At 33.2% G+C, this 26,476-nt stretch overlaps 1 long non-coding RNA gene across 1 annotated transcript; it reads left to right on the top strand.

The window, feature by feature from the left end:
* Positions 1-22,334, top strand: LOC140695837 (uncharacterized). The gene is made up of 2 exons (XR_012071667.1): positions 1-167; positions 21,931-22,334. It is a non-coding gene; the product is annotated as an uncharacterized lncRNA (long non-coding RNA).
* The last annotated feature ends 4,142 nt before the right edge of the window (positions 22,335-26,476 follow it).

Genomic DNA, 26,476 nt, shown 5'->3' with positions numbered 1-26,476 from the left:
TTTGCTACATGAGGCGGCCGGGCCTTGCCGCCACCCCCGCCATTTTCTCCTACATACTCCTTCCTCCTCAATACAGGCCTGTCAGAGATACCCACGGCTCCGAGAGTGTTCCTCCGTCTGCCCGAATCGCGAGTGAACCTGCGAGGCTGTGAGCACTTGCGATACAGGTGGGTGTACTGCTAGTCTTTAAGAGGGAGGAGTGGAAATTCTCCTCAGGGTCAGAGTTCAGGGGAATCTGGGAATCAGGATTTTCAGGCACATCAACCCTGATACTCTCATCCCTATGTTAGGGTCACATTTTTTCCATTCCAGTTCCCTAATTATGGCATAGCAACCCAGCTATGCTTTCTTTGACTTCCTTTGTGTTTTCAGTTATGATTAAGCCGGAAACTTCGCCTTCAGCTTTCTGTATCTTCAGTCTGCAAGAGATGATGGCCTCTTTACAAGCTACCACGGAGGTTTTCTAGTGTCATTTTTAGCTTTTAATTGCTGACGAATCACTCCTACTCTTTATCTGTTACCAAAGCCTTTGATATCATTAAAACTAAGTAACGGCCGTTAAATTCTTCTCTCCTAAGTATTGTTTTCTGATATTTCACAAACACTTGCCACACCAAGCAGCTAGTGTCTTCTCCTTCAACAGAGCATTATCCTAGTTCATCACGGGGGAATGTTTTAGCAATTGCCCACATCTTGTGTCAGACACTAAGCTTGCTCAAGGCAAAAAAGCTATCTTCGTGCCAGCTGGGTGAGGTGGGATTCAGCTTCAGCATCTGATCTTAGTATCGGTTTTACTGGGCCACACCAGGTGCCAAGTGCCACAGACTGCTCCACTGGAAGCAAGCTCTGAGATGGCAAACCACCAGTGGAAGATAAAGGAAAGAAGCAGGACTGGGCAGAAAGAAAGGTGGCCTTGTGTTGTAGTCTGTGCAGAAAAACTCAGCCAACCCCTCCGCTGCTGGATAGGCTTTCACTGTTACCTCCATACAGGGTGAGAGGGCTGGGCCCTTACGCCCTCATACAACAAGGGATTTTTCATGAGCTGCCCTGGGTAGATGGAAAGGTCTCGGGCATGATGACTCCTTTCAGCTGAATGAGTTCTTTAAAAGACTGACAGCTGAGGCTTGTCTGCTGCTTGGCTTCCTGGGAGTCTCTCCTTCCTGGAGAATCCCGCAGAACCTCATCGTGCCCTTCCTAGCAACTCAGCTAAGTAGGATAAGACAACTGGCTGTTTTGATTTGAAATATCAGGAGGAGTATCTGTTCTGGAGATCAGTGTAAGTGAATTATTTGTGTACATATGATCAGTAAAGCCATGACCTGGTTAAACTACCTAGGGAAGGAGTATACTCTGAGAAAGAAGGGTCTCAGACTAGGACTCAGAAAATCCGACAAACCCAGGAGGGCAAATTTGCAAAGTAGAGCAAGAGGGAGATTCCAAGAGAGAAATTTAAAGTTATTCCCCTTGAATTCAGAGATTTTTCGTTTAGATATCCTTTCCTTATGCTAATATTGTTAACTCCTGTGAGATATGTGGGTGGGCACTTAATAATTTGGGGTTCACAAAACTTCAGAAACAGAAAAATAAAAGAAAGAAATACTTTATTTACCTCAGGGGAAAATAAGGCTTCATTTGAAAGAATATGAATAAGTTTAAAAGGTGGAATAATCATATAAATACAGAATAAGTATAGTACCTTTCAGTGACTTGGAACTCGAAAGTCCAGATCTTTATTTGAACAGATGAGAGGGGAAAAAAAAGATTAATATTAATATAAAACAGATTATATTGTTGCTTGAAATAGACATTCTTAAAATTCTATTTGACTGCAAGTTAAATATTTTCCCAGCATTTTTAGAACAAATGGATTCAAGTCTTAGAGAATTCAGGAAAAAAAATGGATTCACTATTGGTGTGTCTTCAGATTTCAGTAAAAATATAAATGAGGAATTCCAGTTTAAAGCAAATGAATGCATTTTTATCTCACAATCTAATACAGCTACTTTTAGAATTAAGGGAGGGATATGCTTACCAAATGGATGGGATACTTTTGATGGACAATGTAGACGGTTTTTATTTTTTATTTTTGCATTATCTGTTATCTGTATGTCAGATATATATTTTACATAATTTTTAACTTTATTTTGATCTTGTATACAATACCTTTTATACATGAATATGACTTGTAACTTTTATTTTGTGATCACTGTAGTTTCACGTATAGTTTTATGGAACAGTACAGAGAGATTACATAGCTGTAATACAGTATCACAATTAGGCATTTGAGTACAACGCACTCAGTTTATTTAGATTTCAGCAGTATCACTTGCACTCGTGTGTGTGCTGTGCATGCATGCATTTAGTTCTATGCAATTTTATACTAAGTTTTTTAACATCACTATTTCTACAAGTATATGTAAATGGATTTTGTATTGACCTTTGAAGCTGAGTTGAATTTCTTTTTGAAGAAAAGATATATAGAAATAAACTCTATTTAAATTTGATGTAATCCTATAATTATAAAAAGTAACTTAAAGAGGACTTACTGAGAAAAAGGGAAAAATGTCAATTTATAATAGGTAGAGATATTATTCCAGGATGTCTCCCTTCAACTTTTTATGAGACATCTGTGCAAAAAATATAGTATTTTAAAGAAAGGATGTATTTATGATGAATGCCTATATTTCAGTATCATTTTAGCATTTGTTATCATTTTAGTCATTGCTGTTAGGTAAAGATGCTCTGATTTTTTAGTTTTCTAAGTCTTATATCACTGCTTATGTAAGGAGCATACATAAATCCACTCTAGATTGTTCAAACAGGTATCTTACATATTGTTTTAGTTTTCTCAGGAAAAAATGAAAATGTAAAATTTATTTCTTGATACATTTCTCACTGCACATTTTGAAGGACAGAAATAAACATTCCTACTTTTGTGTGTGTGTGTGTATGTATGTTTGTATGTATGTTGTGTGTATTCACATATACATATGCACATAGACCACCTACACATAAAGTTTAGTAAATTGTTTCTTTATTTCAAGTGGAAGTCACTGTGTATGTGTAAGTACAGGGTATAATTTTCTGATCAGAGTGCATGTGCTGAGTCTTGTTACTTAGATTCTATTTAACTACTTTCAAGCAACCAAAATATTTTACATATATCTCACAATACATTCTCTTTCCTTTGTTCATATATGACTGCTACTTTTCCTGTTCTTAATTCTTTGGAAAAACACAATTTTTTAGACAAAAATGAGGTCTGTAGATTTTATGTCAAAATAATAGAACTTCGATTATTGAGAGCTTAGTCTACTAAGAAACTTGCATCAAAATGTTTTACCATCTTACTTCCCACCTAAACCACAGGTAAAAACCGAACACACTTTTGTGCTTACCTTACCCACCATGTAAAAATGTAAGGTAAGAAGTAGAGAAAAATAATTCTATTTCTAGTGAATGTTTTCAAGACTTAAAAACTAAATGAACTAAAGAATGGCTGTAGATTAATAATACTAATCTAAATTCTTCTTAATTCACAAGTAAATTAAAGTTACAAAATTGTGAAGAAAATCCTTAACTGCATTCAACTTAGATTCTTTTCAGTTGATACATATGGAAAATATTTATTCATAGTATTTTTTTGTTCAATATCTCTAGTGATGCTGTGTAATTTTGATATGGTAGGTAGTTTATTGTATCTTTGAGATGAGATGGAAAAGGAAAACATTCAGAAGGTGATTATTTTACCTTCCTTTTTAAACTGGCTTATATGAACATTACTACCATCAGAACTTGGAAAACATTTTAAGAGTTGAGAATCTTCATACAATATCAGGATATCATCGTAAGGAGGTTGTGCATAACTTTAAATTATTTCCCATCTTCTATAACTGCACATTGTTTTAAATATCCAATAGGATATTTCTTAATGTAGTCCATAAAAATCATTAATACACAGATGAAGGGTCAGGTTGATATATATTTGGAAAGAATTTTGGCTACCATTCATGTTTACATAATCTCCTTTCCAATATCCAGGCTCTGTTACATGTCAGTGAACTAAAATCTTTTTCAGAACAAGACCCCCTAGCAACTAAATATTTTGGAAGTGTTTTTCTGCGTTATTGACATTGTACTTGTTTATACATTGTTAGTAATCATGTGTTGCTTACAGAGGAGATTATATAGGATATAAATACAGATTTTTATTCAAAATTATTGGGGAAAAATCCATATGATTCAAAAGGAAAAGCAATTTAAACATTACTGAGTTATGAAAGGGCTTTACAAGTAAGATTTAAAAGAACACGAAAACATAATATAAACCAGAAAAAAGATATTATTCACTACTACTGTAATTATTTTGGATAATGCTGATTAAGTGTTTGCTAAGTTTTAATTAGCTTACTAGAATAAAAATGCTCTCTTAAAAAAACATAATAGAATGTAATAGGACTGAGCTTTTGTCCTATTGATTTTTGCAAAGGAGTAGATGCTTTTGCTACTGCTGGGCTGAAGCTAAAAGTAGATCTGAAAATAGTATGAAATTCCACTGTTCATGTGGATGAAATCTGAGTTTTAATTTTAATAACTTCAAATTAAGAAAATGGCATACTATTAAATCATGATATTATTAGGGTTTTTTTTTTTTGTAATTTGTATGTCTTCCTACTCTTGTGAATAGCTGGCAGGAAAACAAATGTAAAATTTAGCACAAACTGTATTTAACTGTGTGAGTTCTGATGAATTCATATTGGCATGTTTTATTTTAACAAATAAATACTACAATAAATACTGTATCTTTGATTGTAATTTAATTCTTATGAACATGCAATGCTGGGAACTCTGTTTCTCCTTTTCAGTATTGTGCTAGCCATTTCTCTTTCACCGTTGCTGTGCTTTTGTTTGGTTTGGTTTTTGGGGTCTTTTGTGGGGGCAAAGGAGGAGGAGGGTTCTGAGTACTCAAGAACCTTAATAAAAATTATTTAAAATTAATAGAGCCTTAAATGGAAAAATAGGGTAAAACTGAAGTAAGGTGAAGGGAGCTCTTTCTAGCTGGGGAGTCCCCTCTGGGCTCAGAGAAATGCTGGCATCAGTGCTGGGATGATGTGGGCAAAATAAAGGTATTTTTTGCTTTTTTTTAGGTAGTTATTCTCAAGTTTTTGGTTCTACAGCACTGCTGAAGTTTAAGTGGATTCCAAGTTTAAGTTCTTGTTTGTGGTTAGCTAATTGTTGATGTTTGTGTGGAGATGGAGGCTGGAGTCTACTACTCCACTGTCTTGGTGATGTCAGTCTTCAAATTTCCTTTTTCTAATCATCCTACCTTCCTCCCATCCCCAATCCATCATAAATCCTGACAACCAGCAATCTGTTCTCAATCTGCATAATTTCGTCCCTTCAATAATGTGAAATCATAAAGTATGTTTGGAGATTTTGAGATTTTTTTTTTCATTCAGCATAATTCTTTAGAAATTCATCTAAGTTGTTGAGTACATCAATAGTTTATTCTTTTCTATTGCTGAGTAATACAGATGTATTACAGTTGGCTGAACTGCTTGCTCATTAAATAATGTATGGGGTGTCTACCGTTTGTGGCTTTTATGGAAAGCTTCTTTGAACATTTGTGTACAGGTTTTTGTGTGAACATAAGTTCTCATTTCTCTGAGATACATACCCAAGACTGCAACCGCTGGGCTGTATGTTAACTGTGTGCTTAGTTTTATAAGAAACTGCCTGTTTTCCAGTGTGCCTGTGCCATTTTTCCTTTCCACCGGTGATGTATGAGATATTCAGTTTTTCTATATACTTGCCAGCATCTGGTATTGTCATTCTGATAGGTGTATATGGATGGTTCATATCTCTAATGGCTAATGATATTGAACATTTTCTTATTCATGTGTTTGCCATGTGTATACACACTTGGGGGGAAATGTTGGTTTGTGTTCTTTGCTTATTTTCTCAATTATTTTTTTGTTAATCTTCTATTTCCTGTGTTTCTCACTTTTTTCCCTGAGAATTACAACACTGTTTTTTAGGATTCTGCGATGATTGATTTGTGCTATTTTTTTCAAACTATTAAACTGCTCTGTATCATTCTCCTAGTGTGTGTGTGTGCGCACACATATACACACTTATGACAGCCTACTGCTATCCCTTTACCACTTCTAGTGAAGTATAAAAACTTTAATTCCATTATGGTCCATCTACATTAGCCACTTTTTAAGGATCATTGCTTTGAATATCAGCCGTTATTTTAATTTTTATTTCTATTGTCAAGTATTATTTAGAAATCTGTTGGAAGTGTAGTCTATTATATTTACTCATACCTACACTCTTTCTATTATTCTTTCCCTCTGCTCCTCTGAGAGTTCATATTTCATCATTTTCTTTCTGTTTGGAGAACTTCCTTAGCCATCCTTTAACTATCCTTCACCTGAGAATGACTTTATTTCCTTTGAGAGACTGAAGATCCAAACAGACTGAATATCGAAACGAACAACAGCCAAATCATATTTTAAAACAGAACTCTCCCCACAACCTCCGATGATGAGTACAAGAAGCCAAACTACAATCTCGGTAGCAGACAGCCCGTGTCAGGACTTGATGAATAAATAAGAGCTTGTATTTTGTTTTTTGTTTTTTTGTTTTGTCGCTGCTTCCAATGTAGGACCAAGAGGTGAAAGCCAAATGTGTTCCTCTGCGATCAGTTAGCTTTCCTCCAGCTTCCCCATTTCAACTGCCTCTAACAGCAAACCTGAAGGCTTGCCTTTTTACCATCATGCAGTTTTTCATTTCCTCTGCTTGCCCCGGAGTTTCGCCACATGTAGTGACGGTGTCTGACTCCCTTGCTATAGCAAACTGCAAACAAATAGCTTTGCTCGTTCATTTGAGTGGTCGTCATGTATTTAAACATCTTCATTTCTGAAGAGTAGTCCTGATGGAATTAGCAATTCTCATTTCTTTGCTTTCAGTAACTGAAAAATATTGTGTCACTTACTCCATGGTTTCAGATGAGAAATTTGCTGTAATTTGAACTATGATTTTCCTATAGGTAATATCTTACCTCTCTGGTTGCCTTCAAGGTTATTTTTATTTAGTTTCAGAATAAATTTTGCTGTGTCTCAGTATGGATTTATTTGAATCTATCCCATTTGTGGTATTTCTCAGTTTCTGAAATCAGTAGGTTTATATATTTCACAAAATTTGAGAAGCTCAGCCATTACTTCTGCCAATCTATTTCCTCTCCTTCTGAGACCGTAATGATATGAATATGGTTTATTGCTGTCCTATTAGTTCTAGAGGATATATTTTTAAATTCTTTATTCTCTCTGATGTTCCAATTGGGTGTATTCTACTGATCTGTCCTCAAGTTCACAAATTATATCATATGTCATCTCTACTACTGAACAGACCCAGTGAGGTTTTTCTTTTCCAGTTACAGTGTTTTTCAGTTTTATAATTTTCTTTTTATTCTTGTAACTTCTACTTATTCACTGAAATTTAAACATTTTCTTTATTGGTCCCAATGTGTTGCAATTTCTTATTGAAACAATTGAGATTGTAATTTCTTGTTGAAACATTGTTAGGACGGCAGCCCTAAAGTCCTTGTTGAATAATTCCACCATCTGATTATTCTCAGTGTTGATGTAAATTGTCTTTTCTCATTCTAGTTGTGTATTTTAAATTTTTTTTCCTGGTTATTTTATTTATTATGTTAGGAGACTCTGGATCTTACTGAAGTCTTGTATTTCAGCAGTCAGTCACTCTGTTTAGGTTTAGCATACAGGATCTGGCATATTTTTATGAGGTGTTTTTGTTTTGTATTGTTTTCTTTCTTTTTTTTTTTTTAAAGAAGTATAATTGATTTACAATGTTATTAGTTTAAGGTATACAACATAGTGATTTAAAATTTTACACTTACTCAAAGTTATTATAAAATATTGCTTATATTCCTTGTGCTGTACATTATATCCTTTAATCTTATTTATTTTATACCTAGTAGTTTGTGCCTCTCCCTTTCTTCTGTCTTACACCTCCCCCTACCTATCTCCCCTCTAATAATGGTTAGTTCTCAACATCTGTGAATCTGATTCTGCTTTGTTACATTAATTTGTTTTTTTTCTTTAATTTTTTTTTTGATGCCACATATAAGTGAAAGCCTATAGGATTTGTCTTTCTCCTTTTGACTTACTTCAGTAAGCATAATACCTTCCAGGTCCATCCTTATTGCAAATGACAAAATTTCATTTTAAATTTTTTATGACTGAGTAATATTTCATTGTATATGTGTGTGTATATATTTGTATACATTATCATGTATCACATCTTCTTGATCCATTTGTTGGTGACTAGGTTCTTGTCCCATCAAAGAAAGAATTCAGAGATGAGATATGGAGGTTAAGAAAGTCAAGTAGAGATTTATTAAGGGATGGATAGTATACTCTCAAGGGGAGAGCAGGCAGGCTCAGGTGAGTGACTGCCCTGAGTTTCTTTGGCAAGTTGGTTACATAGAGTGTAAAAATGAATTGGTGGAATACTCATTGGAGAGGAAAGGGTTTGAGATCATATTCCCAGATTTTCTTCCCAACTGTACCTTCCTGAAGGGGGGCGGGGTTCAGCAGTTGTTTGTTTGTTTGTTCCCTATAGGTGACTTATAGTCTAATAGTGCTGTGGTCAGAAAAGATGCTTGATATGATTTCAGTTTTCTTAAATTTACTGAGATGTGCTTTGTGGCCCAGCACCAGCATATGATCTCTCCTGGAGAGTTCCATGTGCACTTGAAAAGAATATGTATAATGCTGCTTTTGGATGCAATGTCCTATATATATATTAAATCTATCTGGTTTCCATATTGATTTTTTTTTTCTGGATGATCTATCCATTGATGTAAGTAGGGTAATAAATTCCCCTACTATTGGGTTACTGTCAGTTTCTCAGTTTGTCTCTTAGTTGTTTTATGTATTTTGTTGTTCCTATACTGGGTGCATATGTATTTATAATGGTTATATTTTCTTCTTGGATTGATCCCTTGATCATTATATAATGTCCTTTGTTGTCTCTTATTACAGTCTTTGTTTTGAAGTCTATTTTGTCTGATAAAAGTACTGCTACCCTGGCTTTATTTTCATTTCCATGTGCATGAAATACAGTTTCCCATCCTCTCACTTTGTTTTTGGATCTGAAGTGAGTCTTCTAGGCAGCATATGAATAGGTCTTGTTTTTTGTATTTATTCAGCCACTTGATGTCTTTTTATTGGAGCACTTAGTCCATTTATATTTAAAGTAATTGGTAGGTATGTACTTATGTCATTTTGTTAATTGGTTTGAGGTTTTGGTAGGTGTTTTTATTCCTCTCTTCTTTGTTCTCTTCCTTTATGATTTGATGATTATCTTTAGTATTATGTCTGGATTCCTTTCTTGTTTTGTTGCGTATAGTTATTAAAGATTTTTACTACTTTTGTCTTTTAACCTTCCATGTAGCTTTACCATCTTGATTTACCTGACCACAGGTCACCTAGGAAACGTGGAAACCAGTGAGTTATATATAAGACATAGAACACTTATTCCCACCTCTCTGGACAACATATATAATACGTAATAGTACATTCAAATCTTAGTTTACACTCTTACATATGTTACCAAATCAATTCTACTTTGAAAATGTAATCTCCAGTAGAATTTTCTGGAAATTTCAAGGAAAATTTTATCATCCAATAAAATCTCTGAAAGTTAACATTAAAACCTATGTGACTGTACCCAGTGTTTGCATTGGAGGAAAAAACCCACAAATATTGCTCTGGAAAATTAATCGTTCAGCTTGTGGCCTAAGCCTTTGTTTTCTAATGATATAGCCCCTATTTAAATAGCATCATTCTTCTATTGACATATTAATCTTTAAATGATGTGTTCTTACTGAGAGCTTTCAGTACCACATAGTTGAGCTGTTGTCACAATTCATTTAAAATCATGCTCTCAGTAGCCTTAGGGAAACGCCATTTCCCAACATTCTAATTGACATGGTTTTCTAAGTATATTTATGCATTGAACTGAACATCCCATTACACAGTTTAAGTATGTTATTAAAAAATGCATGTTCTTAATAAATGAAGTATAATATCCAGGAAGAGGGAGGTAAAGAAGAAAAAAAAAGTTAATATTTGGTATTTCTAAGTCTTGCTGCGTCTGTGTTTCTTAATGTTTTTAGTGGAAATATATTATTAGAATATAGAATTATCCTGCCTTTTAGTTGTTGAGGGGGTCAAAATGGTGGGGGGGGGGAGAAGAAGGAAAGAAATATTTCCTTACGACTGATAGAATGGTAACAAAAACATAAAGGATGTTTTCATTTGATAGCCTGAGAATTTGCTCTGCCTGTCAAATTTATGTCAAGTTACTATATTTTTGATGTGATTCTCTAAAATGCAAAAGGTAAGCATAGCCTATTTACTTTTGGAAAATTTGAAGGAATTTAATAAATGCCATTTGGAGTTTCAGAATTATGTAAAACAACTGTTTACAATTAGTCTGCAATAGAAAGTGTTCATTATATTGTGATGAGGTATAAAGTAAAATAAAGTTGTTCATTTTAATGCCATTTACCACAGGAATGAATTGTTGACATCTAAAAATAAACTTACTTCCTAAACACAAATCTCCCTCATACCACATTCCCATAACCTTAGTTGGTATTACTGAAAGATGCTGAAGCTGAGGTTTTAATAGTGCTGGTAAGATGTAGCTTGTGTTTACTCTCTTTTAAATATTCTTTCATTTTATCTAAGTACTCTGCAAAAAAAATGAAACTGGCAAGGTTCATTTCTTAACGGGGAGCATTCAGCAATCTAAAACAAGTGGGAGCAGTGGTGTATAAAATGAATTAAAAGGCATTTCTGGCTCCATAATTCAGCAGAATCATTTACTTCTTGAACATCCTTAGTATTTCAGCCTAAGTTAGTGAAATACGAAGCCTCTGGAGGTTTTACAGTTTCCATCTCTTGGTTGCTAAGTTTATAGTTCTTTAAAATTTGGAAAAATACAGAGTAGTTTTAAAACTAGAAAAGCAAAATTACATGTGGAAACAAATGCTTTATGTATCTATACCTCATATATCTCGAGTTGAAGAATATATCTCCTATACTAATTTTATGCAAATTCTAAGGAACTAAAGAAGTAAAAAAAATTATCTATCCATGATTAAATACATGCAGCCAACATCAGATTACTTAGATATATAAAGCACACATGAACAAATCTAAAAAGAGAAAATGACAGCAATACAATAATAGTAGGAAACTGAATACCTTACTTTCAGTAATGGATAGAACATCCAGACAGAAAATCCATAAAGAAACAGGAGACTTGAACAGCACTAAATAGACCTGGCAGGCATGTAAGGAACTTTCCACCCAAGAAGAGGATAATACACATTCTTCTCAATCACACAAGGAGCATTCTCCAGGCTAGATCACATATTAGATCATAAAACAAATTTATTAAAGCATAAACTGTGATTGACATTTATCTACTTTAACACTCCAAGCCTAAAATTTACCTGTATAAACTACCAACTTACTTTTGTAAGCATCTCTGCAAAAATTCCAAAATATATTGGAAAGGAATAAATAAAACATAATTTAGTCAATTTTTAAATGAATGTTTCATAGAATACAATAATAGAATATTTTGTATCATGCTAATGATTTTTGTCAGTGTTAGGCATGCTGTGAAAATGCTGTACATTTCTACAGAATTGTTCTTGTTGTACCTTTTATTTAGTACTTAAATTTCATAGCAGGAAATATGTTGTGCTCAGTAAATGTCCAATTAATTATTGAATGTTATACCAAAAAGTTGAATGTATTCTAATCTTGCACATGCACATTTGGGGACTCCTACCCTTGATATCCATAATAACTAAGTGCTGCTAGTGGTTTCATTGAGGATACTGCTCTACAACTATTAGAGAAAGTTCAGTGAAAATACAGAACATCTATAGCTAGCACTGAATCTGTCATGTAGGACATTTATGCCAAATACATAGAGAAGCTAGTGTAATTCAGAATGTCATGAACAAAACTACTGAATGGTATGCATAAGAATTAAAAGGAGAGATGGAAAGAGGATGCATGTAGTTCAAGGTACTGTCAGCCTAAGCAGTTCAACTGGCCAACTTCTGTCTTAAAGGTAGATAGATTGCTTCTAAGGAAAGGAAAATGCTACATGAGAGCCACTGTAGGCAATATTTTATCTATCAGTTCTTAATAATTACCACTTCTTAGAGTTTATAATCCTTTAAAATTTGGAAAAGTATGGAGTAGTTTTCAAATTAGAAAAGCAACATTATGTTATGCTATATATTTTTAAAAGTGGTTTCTGTCCATCTGTTTTCATATCTGAAGTCCAGATTAGAAAATTAATTGGGATGCTTGTGGAAACAAATAGTTGATCATCTAAGGGCAAAGATTCATATTGCATCTCTGTCACTGAGGTTTCCTGAGCAAACTTATCATGATGTAATGAGCCAGAACTAATTCCATAAGCAAGATAAATTCTCTTGGTTAACCTGTATTTTTTACAGCCACCAAAGTTAACGTCATGAGCTCATGCACTTCACAGCTGTAATTTTTCTTATAAAGGTACTTACAGTATTTAAGCAGATAGTATAATATATCCAATATCTAATAAAATGTGTGTTTTAATGTAAAAAGTCAGTGGGTAATAAATAGGATATTTTTGTAAATACTTTGCTTAACTTCATTATCTTCCATCTATATGGAATAAAACGGGAACTGCTAATAGCATCTGAACAGATGTGCAGGGTACAGATGTTCAAACTGTTTTTAAAGTTGTTCAAACACCACGGTAACCAAAATACTTACCAATAAAGGACTGTAAAGTCAATTTAGTCAAATTGCTAAATTTGACTTTAAAAATCAGTGAGCTGAAATCCAGGGAAGATAGGGGCCTTCCTCAGATACGTAGTGGAATTGTAATACCAGAATACAGGTTTCCCGATGGATAGGCCAGATCCTTTTAAATTTTATCATTCTCACAGGATTGCTTGGAAAGTAATATTAATTGAATAAATCCCTTATTACATGCATTTTAAAGTTAGATTTCTTCATATTTAGTAAACTTTATTAAATCATACTGGTAGATGGATTAAAAGAAAAAAATCCTTTGTCTTAATGGAGAAATCATGCCTATTAATACTAAAATAAGGCTTGAAAAATCTCCTTGTGTGCTTTCACTAAGTAGGTTTAGTCACTTTCTCTAGGTAAAAAATTTCTATGTAAAATAAAACCATAATTTTCCACTCTTCAGAAGCAAATTCTCAACCTTTTGATATTCATAGACTTGCTGGATGAATTTCTTTGCTTATTTTATTATTTTTCCTTTTTTTTTTTTTGCTAGTTTTTAAACATCTTTGAAGAGTTTCCTATTGGATTATGAAAGGTTGAAGATTACCACTGTGCTCTAACTAGAGGTTTTTGAATTTTTTCCTGGAATTTTTCATACACTGTTGTTTTTTTTTTTTCCACTTTTTATTCCCTTTGTTCTAACCTGTTACTTCATAAATCTCCACTAACAAATAGATAAACAGCAACTTAAAAATACTCCAGCATAGATGTGATTTTATGTCAACTCTAATTTCACTGAAACATAATTTCCCAAAGTGCTGACATGGAGCTGGTTTCACTACATTAATTTAATAGAAATGAGTAAAAAACAGCTTGAGAGGTGTATTTTACTAGATACTATTTTTTGATAAATTACAGGCTGGTTATACTTTTATTTCTGAGAGTATAGTTATATTTTTCCATTTTTAATATCTTTAATTATCAACCCACAGAGGGTAAAGAAACTAATGTTTATTGACTCAATATATACAAGTTGTGTTACATGTTTAGCAGTATGATTTCATCAAATCCCACAAAAACCTACTGAAGTCATGTGTATATGAGAGAACTGATTTAAGAATACAAATCTAGTGAATATTTACTAGATGAGAAAACAAATTGTCAAAGATAAATTGTACTGCCTAATAACAGACTTAACCACCTGTGAAGAGCTTAATTCACTAAAATTCAGCATTAAGTTTAGATTTGTCATGAAGCCTGACAAAGGCTTAACTAGAGGTGAGAATCAATAGGTTGATAAAAGGTAAACTTTGTATGCTAAGAAACAAATACTTTATGTATTTAAATGGTGAATCAAGTTAAATTACTATCTTTATCAGGTAGGGATAGATAAGTTAAAGGCCGAAGCATGAAGCCTCACGGGGAGGGCATATTTATTGATTTTAGTTAAGAACACAGGTTTTGAGAATCAAGACAGGGAACAGCATTCACAGGAACTTAGCATGAGTTTCCTTAATAGAAGAAACATTGGACTAACCACATATTCTTTGCAAAGAATACAAAGTGATGTAGTTTCAATAGACTTACAAGGTCTGTCATCGCAGCTTTCTGTAAAGTAGGGGGAAAAATGGACTGATTGAGAAAAGTTACATAATCTGGTAACCAGTTGAGTTAATATAATTAAAGGATACTGAGTAATAAATTATGGACAACTTTTTGGGATAAATCTGCAGAGAACTATGTTTTTAGTCCTTCCTTTTTCAAGTTTTAAAATAAATTACATAAACAAATACATATCTCATTAAATGCATGGAAGAAATATAATTGAGAAAGAAAAAGGTTATTGCATAATATAATTAAGATAAATAATCAGTCATAAGTAATTGATACAGTAATGGAACATAAATATTTAAACTTATATAAAGGTTCATTTCTGAACCCTTGCCTTAATAACATTTATATAAAAGCTGACCTGAGTCTTCACGCCATCCATATTTCTCTGTTCTAAACCAGTTTGTGTTAAATTGTCTCAATTTTTTTCCCTAACATATCAGAATTCATCAGTTTTTTAACATTTTATTGACTTATAATCATTTTACAATGTTGTATCAAATTCCAGTGTAGAGCACAATTTTTCAGTTATACATGAACATATATATATTCATTCTCACATTGTTTTTCACTGTGAGCTACCACAAGATCTTGTATATATTTCCCTGTGCAGTATAATCTTGTTTATCTAGTCTACAATTTTGAAATCCCAGTCTATCCCTTCCCATCCCCCACCCCCTTGGCAACCACAAGTTTGTATTCTATGTCTATGAGTTTGTTTCCATTTTGTATTTATGCTTTGTTTTCTTCTGTTTTTTTAGATACCACATATGAGTGATCTCATATGGTATTTTTCTTTCTCTTTCTGGCTTACTTCACTTAGAATGAAATTCTCCAGGAGCATCCATGTTGCTGCAAATGGCATTATGTTGCCAGTTTTATGGCTGAATAGTATTCCATTGTATAAATATACCACTTCTTTATCCAGTCATCCATTGATGGACATTTAGGCTGTTTCCATGTCTTGGCTATTGTAAATAGTGCTGCTATGAACATTGGGGTGCAGGTGTCATTTTCAAGTAGGGTTCCTTCTGGATATATGCCCAGGAGCGGGATTCCTGGGTCATGGTAAGTCTATTCCTAGTCTTTTGAGGAATCTCCATACTGTTTTCCACAGTGGCTGCACCAAACTACATTCCCACCAGCAGTGTAGGAGGGTTCCCTTTTCTCCACAGCCTTGCCAGCATTTGTCATTTGTGGACGTTTGAATGATGGCCATTCTGACTGGTGTGAGGTGATACCTCATTGTAGTTTTGATTTGCATTTCTCTGATAATTAGTGATATTGAGCATTTTTTCATGTGCCTATTGATCATTTGCATGTCTTCCTTGGAGAATTGCTTGTTTAGGTCTTCTACCCATTCTTGGACTGGGTTGTTAGGTTGTTTCTTATTAAGTCGTATGAGCTGCTTATATATTCTGGAGATCAAGCCTTTGTCGGTTTCATTTGCAAAGATTTTCTCCCGTTCCGTAGGTTGTCTTTTTGTTTTACTTCTGGTTTCCTTTGCTGTGCAGAAGCTTGTAAGTTTCATTAGGTCCCATTGGTTTATTCTTGCTTTTATTTCTATTACTTGAGTAGACTGTTCTAGGAGAACATTTTTGAGATGTATGTGAGATAATGTTTTGCCTATATTTTCTTCTAGGAGGTTTATTGTATCTTGTCTTATGTTTAAGTCTTCGGTCCATTTTGAGTTGATTATTGTGTATGGTGTAAGGGAGTGTTCTAGCTTTATTGCTTTACATGCTGCTGTCCAGTTTTCCCAACACCATTTGCTGAAGAGACTGTCTTTATTCCATTGTATATTCTTGCCTCCTTTGTCAAAGATTAGTTGACCAAAAATTTGTGGATTCATTTCTGGGCTCTCTATTCTCTTCCATTGGTCTGTATGTCTGTTTTTTTACCAGTACCATGCTGTCTTGAGAATTCATCATTTAAAAGCCATCTGGATCTGTAGTTTTCTTAGGGAAAAAATTGATAATTTTAAATTCAACTTCTTTAGCTGATACAGGACTAAAGTATTTTATTTCTTCTCTATTTTTGATAAATTTTATTTTTAGGTGTTTTTCAAATCTAAGTGGTTGAATATAAGTGGCCGTAAATGTTTGAAATAACAAAGAAAAATAAAAGGAGATATTTAAGATTTGATGGATGTTTAGCAATTTTTTTAATTAATATTTTTCAAACTATTCTTAAAAATCTTTCCCTGTATGACTTTATTGGCAAATGCTTTTGTTTCTAAAAAAAATTTCATTGAAGTGTTTGCATGTTTAAAAATTTTAGCACTTAAAATGTGATTCTACTGTCTCCTGATTTCTACTTTTTAAAAATTTGGTGGGCTTAAAAATTTTATTCCACTCCAAGTACCATTTTGGGACCTGCAGAATACCTCCTGAACTTTTCTGGTCTTTTTGGCATCTATATTTTTCTAGAAAATTCAGACATCAGTTTTATACTTGTTCCTATGAAAAGAGTATGTCTTTATCCCTAACTCATTAAAAGATTTTTTAATATTTTAGTATATAATTATATAATTATAATACAATTTTAGTATATAATTATAGTACATAATTATAATATATAATTATATAATTAATAATACAATGTATATAATTATAATAACAATGCCATAGTATATAATAATAATAATATATAATTATATGATTATAATACAATGCCATAATGTTACATTCATAGCTGGAGCATATGCTATTTAATTATGCCAAACAATGTGTATTTCTTTATATGCATATAATTTATTACCTTCTATAAATAATTACTTGAGTTATTATATTATGCTAACATTGTTTATTAATCATTTTTCTAACACTTCTGCCATTTTCCACACTTCCATCATCAGTGTGTGTATGTGTGTGTGTCTGTGTGTCTGATTAATCTGCTCCGAGTTCATTGAATTTTGAAAATCTGGGAGTTTCTGTCTTTCATAAACTGTATAAAATTCTCAAGAACTCTTTTACAAACAATTGCTTTGCCTCATTCTGTATAGTCTTCCTTTCTGGCACACAAATTACAAGTATTACAAACTTTGTCAATATGCTACATGCCTTTTAAATCTTTGCTATATTTTTATTCTCAGGTTTTTTGTGCCTAAATTTTAATTATTTTCTATAAATCTGCTTTTAATCCTATTTTTCAATATCCAAGATTAATGAAAATCACTCAAAATGATAATTTTATATTGTTTTGCAATTCAAGAATACCAATTCTACTTTTATTCTAAATATCTATTAGAATTTTTCTTTAACAATTTATTTTTTCTATATTTTAGTAGTTATTTGAAGTTTCCTTCCTCCTAGTTCTCAAACCTGAACCACTTATCATTCTACTTCTCTGAACAGTAGTTTCCCTTTTTTGACTCTGGTAATTCGTGCCTCAGTCATTTAAATTGGATTTCTGATACTGTTAATGCACACATTGAGGTGTTTGGTAGATGTTTTTCTCCTGAGAGAGATTTTTCTTTTTTTTTCCCCGACTGACTAATGGAGTAAAACTAGACCAATTTTCCTGTTGGAAGGGTGATTTTTATCTATTCTTTTATGGTTTTTACCCCTATTCTTATGGTATGTGAATAGCTTGCTTCTTAATTACTCTGTGTGTCTGGGACTTGAAATCTAACTCTCTCTCTAGGACCAGACAGCTGCTTAAATATCTATATAGCATTTTAGCCTCCCACCTCTTCTCTACAGAAGGCTCTTTGGAGTCTCTTTCTGAACATATTTAGAAGTTTGGAGATTATCATATGGCGATAATGACTTCTCTGCCTATTTTGAGACTCTCACAGGGTGGCTCTTCTTCTAAGCCTTGCTCTGAGCTTTTTGCATCAACCCTCACCTTTTTCCTATTTCAGTGGATCTTTTGTTTTCTCTTGGAGCTTTTTTCTCTGATGTTCCTATGAACTGACTGAATCATGCCTCTCAGCAAGTGTCCATTTTTAAGAGCCATATATTCTTCATTTTCTGCATTATTTGTTCCTTGGTGCCTACAAATATTTATTTTTCTTTTTTTTTTTATAATTTTCAGCTTTTAAAATTTTTAGCACAAAGCTTAATTCAAAAGATAAGCTACTACATGACTGGAACTGGAATTCCTCACCAAACCTAACAATTTATTCTATCAGTGTCCCACCCAAATAGGAAACAACAATCAAAACTCCCTAAATACAATAGAAAGTGAAGCATTTTAGAAAAGAAGACAGTTGTGAAATTTGTGAGGCATTAGACATGTTTGCATGACCAGAAACATCGTTTCATGACAGGGCAAAAGTATAGTTTTGAATTAAGCTTGAAAAATAATGCAGTTAAATGATAGGTATCATTTTATGGAGATTAAAAACAAAACAAACAAAAAAACACCTGAAATTCCTCAGATGATGCCCATCCTTTTTTTTAATCCAATAACAAAGGACGTTGGAGGGGATTCATTGAAAGGCATTTGATCTTGGAAATTGGTTTGTCCTACAGTGGTAGTTGACCCAACCATGAGCATTTTAACCCCTAGTTGCTAATACCATAGGAAACAAGCATATGATGTCTGGTGGTGTTCTTTAGGTAGAAATTCAAAGATATGCTAATTTTGCAACTAAGAGAAAGAAACAAAATAAATTATATTTATGTTTTTAGTACCTGAAAATCTTGAACGTCACTTTGGGATTAGAGATAATGGAAAGAATAGGGTAGATAGACTTCCTAATCCAAACTTAGTAGAAGAATTATCAGAAGTATAAATAATAGATATTTTAAATAGGATAGGATAATAGGATAAATTAGTTTACAACTAGTCTCAGAATTTTCATGTTCCCTTCCCTTACAAATAAAGTTATATAAAAAGAAAGGGAAAATGAAGGATGCTCTTACCTTCGGGCAACTAAATTAAGTGATTCGAGAAGATGCCATGTCTTATCCTCAAACTATCCAATGTTAAACATTAGTTATTTTCTATGATCTCACAAAATGTATATTGACAAGTTTTGATAAATTGCAGAAGGAATGATAGTTTTTATCTAATTTCATAGAACTTTGACATTGTCTCATTTTATTAAATATAACCAACACTATTGGTGCTATTGGGAAAGGCCTAAATGATCCATGTAGCTGTGTGTGCATGAGGTCTGCCTTGCTCCAAAATCTTTCCTTTTGTACTTACAGCAGTATCCTTCCTGCTGTAAACTCATCATGCAACCATGGGGGGAAAAAGCCTAATTCAAGCCTCCTGGTCCGTAGTTAATGCTTCATTAATTTTATTAAGATAAACTGAATACATTGCGAATCCATGCCAACTCACACCGAGATCAGAATAAAATACATCTTTCTAACCCATAAAGGATAGACTGTTGAAATTTTTCCTTTGATCTGGAGTTAAAATTCTTTCAATGTTAAATTTGTCTCACCTGTCCTGTCTCCAAACAGAGAAAATGTGCATTGTCATGTAAACTATTATTATTCCCTCTGTAAAATGAGGAAACTAAAGATAAGAGTGGTCAACCATGTCAACAAAATTTTGCTTGTGGTTGATGTGGGATTTTGATTAGGGTTTAAGTCTGTCTGGATCTAATACCTGGATTCTTCTTGGACAATTTGATAACCTGAGGCTAAAGAAAAAAATAAGAATTGCAGACAAAATGAGGGAATATTAGCTTGATGTGTTCTATATTAGGCAGTTTTCAGAGAGTAGTTTGTATCTTTTTGTATGTGAAAAAGGAAAAGTAAGCTGAAGAGCATTAGCCATCGATACCACAGAAAAAAAAGTCCTCAAGTTGGAAAGGGCTGTTTTCATTGGTGTCCACAGTTGCCGTATTGCCCCAGAGCTCTGCATATTTTTAGTTTTCCTTTTCTTTGTTTCCTCTATTTAAGCCAAGCATCGTCAATTCTGTGAAGAAAGAAAGAACATTATCTCACTGAATTGCATTATTTGAAAAATTCTATGTAACTGCAGGTAGTACAACATGCTAGAAAAGTGTATTTCACGAATTTAAAAAGTAGTTTTGATGTGTACAACTATGTTATAATATCTAATAAAAAAGAAAATTTAGCATTTTATATTTATTTAAAATAGTCTTTTAGCTCTAGGGATAAGTAAATTATCTATCAGCTGGCATAAAAATTTGTCTTATTTTATTATGTATGGAAACCATATATATCAATACAGACTGATGAATTTAAAAATAATTTTGGGCTGCCTCTCTCTCTCCCTCATCTTTGGAGATGGCCTGCACTCTGTCTATGGAGTATGTATCCACTTTTACTTTAACCTAAGCACTCAACCCCCACACCTTGTGGCCTTTCTCTCGCCTTTTGAAACAGCCTACACTCTATGCAGTATGTATTTTTCTAAATAAATCTACCTGTATTCAACTGTGAAAAAAAATGTTTGAATCTCAGTGTGTTTGAAATTTAGCAGATAATGTGGATGAGTAGGAGTTTGGGTCTGTATGTGTGCTTATTTATCTACCTACATGTATCAACATAAAGTGTTTGTGAAGAGAGAAATATACCTATGCATACTACAACGTTTCATAAAAATTTGCAAATATATGATATGAGACAGCAAGGTACAAGGGGAAAAGCACAGATTTTTGGAATTAGATTACTTAGATTTAAAAGTCATAATTCCATAATTTATCACCAATAAATTGCTAGCAAGTTACTTAATACACTACTGAGCCATATCTTTAGAGTCCTGCTATGAAGATCAAATGAAATATTACATGCAAATTGCATTATATATAAAATAAACTACTTTGACATCAAAGTTAATGATCCTGAATAATATTTGTAACATATAGTTATGTTTTCCTGTCATTATGCTCTTTAACTCATTTCCTGACTCTGCAGTTTTTCAGGGTAGAAGGCTAGCACAGCTATTTATTCTATTTATAGCTAAGTTATTCTCTAGCCAGCAGGCAAAGAGAGTTAGTGGCAGATGCTGTCCAGGGAGTTTGTTATACCATTGTTTTAAGTGAGAAGGATTTTAGCTGGAAAGAATTGACGTACATTAAGCAAAGAGTCAACGTTTTCTTACATCCTTGCTGGCAGGATGACATAAACTTTCTAAATTTTATGAGTGCTTATCTTATAAATCATTGATAAAATCTGAAGAAACAGCAAGTTAATGGTTTGAGTGAAAGCCATTGATTTAGGTAGGTAAAAAAGATAAATGATGGGTAAGTAGGTAGGTACATACTTATATACATACATAGAAAGAATGTTTTGTCACTGTTTTTCACTCCAATTACTGTGATTTTTTCCTTGCAGGCTGTTTATAAGTAAGCTGTTGCAACAATTCTCATTTTCCAGATGGGAAAATAAAAGTGCTTAGAATTGTAGGTGACATTCCCAGAACTTCCTTACTAGTTAATAATGAAGTTGCAACAAATTTTCTTAATCAGGTAGAGTAGTATTTCTGTTCAAAATAAAGCAGAAGTGTTTTTTTTTTCTTTTAGAATGCAGAATGAGGCATTCCACAGCTTCCCAAAAGGCAGTCTAAGGAATGAATACTTAATCAGAAGATATCACACCAATGAATAGAAAAGATCCAGCCTCTCGCCCCCATTCTCTGCCCCTTGTAGAACGTACCGTGCAGCCTGGTACAAGAGGTGGTAGTTGTACACATAAGGAAACCAGACGCCGATTTGCAGTCAATCTGAAGAGTGGGCATCTGGATCAGAACCAACACGAAGTAGAGAAAATCCAGTAGGAAATGCCTTCATTCAGTAGTCCTGAGACTATTTTATTAATGCTGAAAATAGCTTTTCAGAAATGTTGGCTAAGCTTAACTATGTCATGTCTTAACTAAGGCAGCTGATGAAATTGGTAATGTCAGAATAAATAAAACATTATCAGAGTATCTTTTTATTAGGAAAATGAAGTTGTGCTTCCCTAATCACCCCACTTTGCTGCCCATTCGCTTGTGTTCCTACGATTGGTGCAATCATTTCAAAGTTAATGGGTGCAGTGTTAGCTACGTCCTGCTTCCATTTACTCCTGAGCTAACATAGACAGCCGGCACTCCTAAATCAGGTGAGATTCAGAGCCCTAAAGTTCCCTGTTCAAATCACAGGAGCAGGAAAAATTTCATAGCATTAATATTTTTGGAAGTTTTTAAAGTCACTCTATGATTAGTTAACAAAGGCAGTTACTGTGTAATGAAGGGGGAAATTACTTTTATTGAATTAGTTGATATTTTTTCTAATTATAGCACTGCAGGTGTTTGTATCTACAGATTGCATTGGTAAAGTAATTAGGTCCAGCAAGTGTGTGAATTATATTAGGTTAAATTAGTTTATCACCAGATAGGAATTTAATGAAGTGGAAATGTATCTTTCCAGGTTATGCACTAGTCATCAAAAGTTGCAATGACCGCTTAATATAACGTTAGGAAATAACAAGCCCAAATTAGGTAGCAGAATTGCCTTAGGACAAATTTCATTCTTTAAGAGACTTTTATTTTTCTTCTGGGAAATATAAATCAAATGATGAATAGTGCAAGTTTCTAATTTTCCTCTATCACCCAGTCACTTAATTTGATGATCTCTTTCTCAACACCAGTTGAGTGTATTCAGACACATGTTGACTCTCCATGTGTTCAGGTAAAATACTCAAACCATTATCTTCTTGATCTAGTTACTCTAGCTGCAAGGGAAATGTAGTCGGATGCCCTAGGAGCCAAAAACAAGATACAAAAAGACTTCTGTGCCTGTTTTTTTCACAAACACACAAAAATAAGACTGGCGTACAATGCAGACTTCTCTAACAATCAGTCCAGTCTATATGAATTAAAAGCAGGTTATACTTTTCCTCTCTGTCATGTAAAAGTAGCACACATGTTCATCATGCTTTCATTTTTTTCCCTATCAGGAAAACCAGATCTAAATTTCATGCTCACTTTAAATTCTCTTAATAAAATCATATGCCAGATCATACGCCAAGATCTAGGCATTAATAAAAGCTAAAATTAACACAAAAATGAACATGTAGACACTGCATTTAATGTCTAAATTTGTGAGTAGACGTGGTATTCTTCTTCCTACCATCCCTTGACTCTACTTTTATGATTTAGATTTTTGTCTTTTAGTTTTTATTCAATGGCTTTAAGATATTTGAGTCTCTGCATTTTATTATTCACCTCCTTAAGGATGTGGATTATAACTAATTTTTTTTTTTACCTCTGTGTGCATGTGTGTTTTCTAAAAGATCCAAATCCCAAAACAATAAGGGAAAAATAAATAAAACATCAGTATAAATCCTATTTGTTGTTTCAAATGTGACCTTTTAATAAACCTTTTGTCTGAACTGGAATGGCTATATTAAGTTGAATGTCCACATGCAAAGATCAATAATATAAGAAAGCTACCAATTAAATGATGCTAAACAAAGCAGCAGATTACACATTGTCAGACATCTTACTAACCTTAGAGGAGTGTTAAGTCTCTGGTAAAATCAGAAGGGAAACAGAAAAAATATGCTCATTAGTACTGCGTAAAGCTCACACTTGAAAAGCCTACACGAGATGAATTTTCTCATATTTAGAGAATGCTTCAAGGAATCACTAAGAAAGAGATTTCCTCTAAATAGTAAGATCAGTTAGAAATGGCTTGGTGGAAGATGAAAACTCATTAGAGCATGAGCTATTTCTCTTTTGTGCTGGTGTTTTCTTAAGGAATTTCTGCTACCTTATCAACACTATGAACTTGAATAAGATCAAATTATGAATTTGAAGCTACCATAAAAATAACTTATTAACCATATACATTGCTGTATGACAAATTATATCTCAATAAAACTAGAAGAAAAAAACCATAGAAAAATCAGTTGACAATACTTAAGTGGATCTATTTCAGCTTTCTTTATTCTGTTTCATTAATTTCTTTGTTTATTCTATCCCCAGTAGCCAACTGTCTTGATTGCTGCAGTTTTTTGGTAAGTTTTGACTTTGAGTAGTGTCAATTCTCCAATTTTATTTCCCTATTTTGATATTGTGTTGATTATTAAGGCCTCTTTACCTCTCCATATAATTGTTAGATTCAGTTTGTTGTTATCCATTAAGTAACTTGCTGGGAATCTGATTGGGGCTGAATCCACAGGTAAAGTTGAGAGGAACTGACATCCTGAAAATATCAAGTCTTCCTATTTCTGAACAAGGAATCTCTCTGCATTTATTTAGTTCTTTGATTTATTTCAACAGACTTGTATAGTTCTTCTCATATAGATCTTTTTCTTAACATTTTTTTATTGAGTAATAGTCATTTTACAATGTTGTGTCAAATTCCAGTGTAGAGCACAATTTTTCAGTTAGACATGAACATACATAGATTCATTGTCACATTTTTTTTTCGCTGTGAGCAACCACAAGACTTCGTATTAACCTGGTATCCTGTGATCTTGCTGTAATCACTTGTTAGTTCCAATAGTTTCTTTGATGATTCTTTCACATGTTCTGCATAAATGAACCTGTTATCTGTATCTTTCATTTCTTCTTACTGCCTTAGCTAGGACTCGAGTATGATGCAGAAAAGCAGTGGTGAGAGGGGCTTTCCTTGCCTTGTTCCCAAAGTTAGTAGGAATCTTTTGAGTTTATCCCCATTAACTATGATGTTAGCTGAAGGATTTTTGTAAATATTTTAATATTCAAGTTTAGAAAGTCCTCCTCTGTCAGTAGTTTACTGAGAATCCGTATTATGCATAAGTGGTAGATTTTGTCAAATGCTTTTTTTGCAGCTATTGATATGATTATTGCTTTTCCTTCTTTAGCCTGTTGATATAATAGATTACCTTTTTTTTTTTTTTTTGAAATGCTGAACCAGACTTACATGCCTGGGATAAATCCTACTTGGTTGTTTTGTATATTTAAAAAATATAATTAATTTACTAACATTTTATTGAATTTTTGGAAGTATCAGTCTGTACATTCTTAGGCTGTTTTTTTTTTTATGTTAGGATAATGCTGACCTTATCAAATGAAATAGAAAGCATTCCCTCTGCTTCTGTCTTCTGAAAAACATTATGAAAACTGATATAATTTCTTTCTTAAATGTTGGGTATAAATCACCAGTGAATCCATTTGAACCTGATACTTTCTGTTTCGGAAAGTTATCAGCTACTGATTCAATTTATCTAGTACATACAGGCCTAATAAGATTTCTTCAGTGTTTTGATAAATTGTTTTTCAACGAACTGATCCATTTCATCTAGGTTTCCAGATTTGTGAGCACAGAATTGTTCATGGTAGTCCTTTATTTTTCATTTTATTCAGTGCAGCTTTTAGTTATATCTCCATTCCTTTTTTTTTATTTCTAATGTTGGTAATTTGTGATCTCTTTCTCTCTTGTTAGTCTGGCTATAGTTTTATTAATTTTATTGATGTTTTCTAAGAACCAGCATTTCCTTCATTGATTTTTCTCTATTGACTTTCTATTTCATTGATTTCTGCTCTAATTCCTGTAATTTCTCTTGCTTACTTTGCATTTAAATTGCTCGTTTTCTAGTTCTAAGGTGGAAGCTTAGATGATTGATTTTAGTTATTTCCTGTTGTCTAATACACACATTCATTGTCATAAATATCACTCTAAGCACTGCTTTTACTGTGTCCCACAAATTTTGATAAGTTGTATTTTTATTTTTATTTGGTTCAAAATTTTTAATTTCTCAATATTTCTTCTTTGACTCATGTGTTACTTAGAAGTGTGTTGTATAAATCTTTAAGTATTTTGAGATTTCCAAGGTATCTTTTTTGTTACTGACCTAGTTTAGTTTCTTGATTATCTGAGAGCAGACATTGTGTAATTTCTTTTCTTTTAAATGAGTTAAGGTGTGTTTTATGGTCCATAATGTGCTCTATCTTGGTTAAAGTTCCATGTGAACTTGAGAAGAATGTGTATTCTGCTGTTGGATAAAGTAGTCTATAGATGTCCATTATATCCAGTTGATTGATGGTGCTATTAAGGTCAACTCTGTCCTTACTGATACTCTGCCTGCTGGATCTATCCATTT

This window comes from Vicugna pacos, chromosome 4 (genome assembly GCF_048564905.1).
Source record: "Vicugna pacos chromosome 4, VicPac4, whole genome shotgun sequence".
NCBI lineage: Eukaryota > Metazoa > Chordata > Mammalia > Artiodactyla > Camelidae > Vicugna > Vicugna pacos.
Note: the sequence above shows the minus strand (reverse complement) of the source record. Positions and strands in the feature narration are given on the sequence as shown.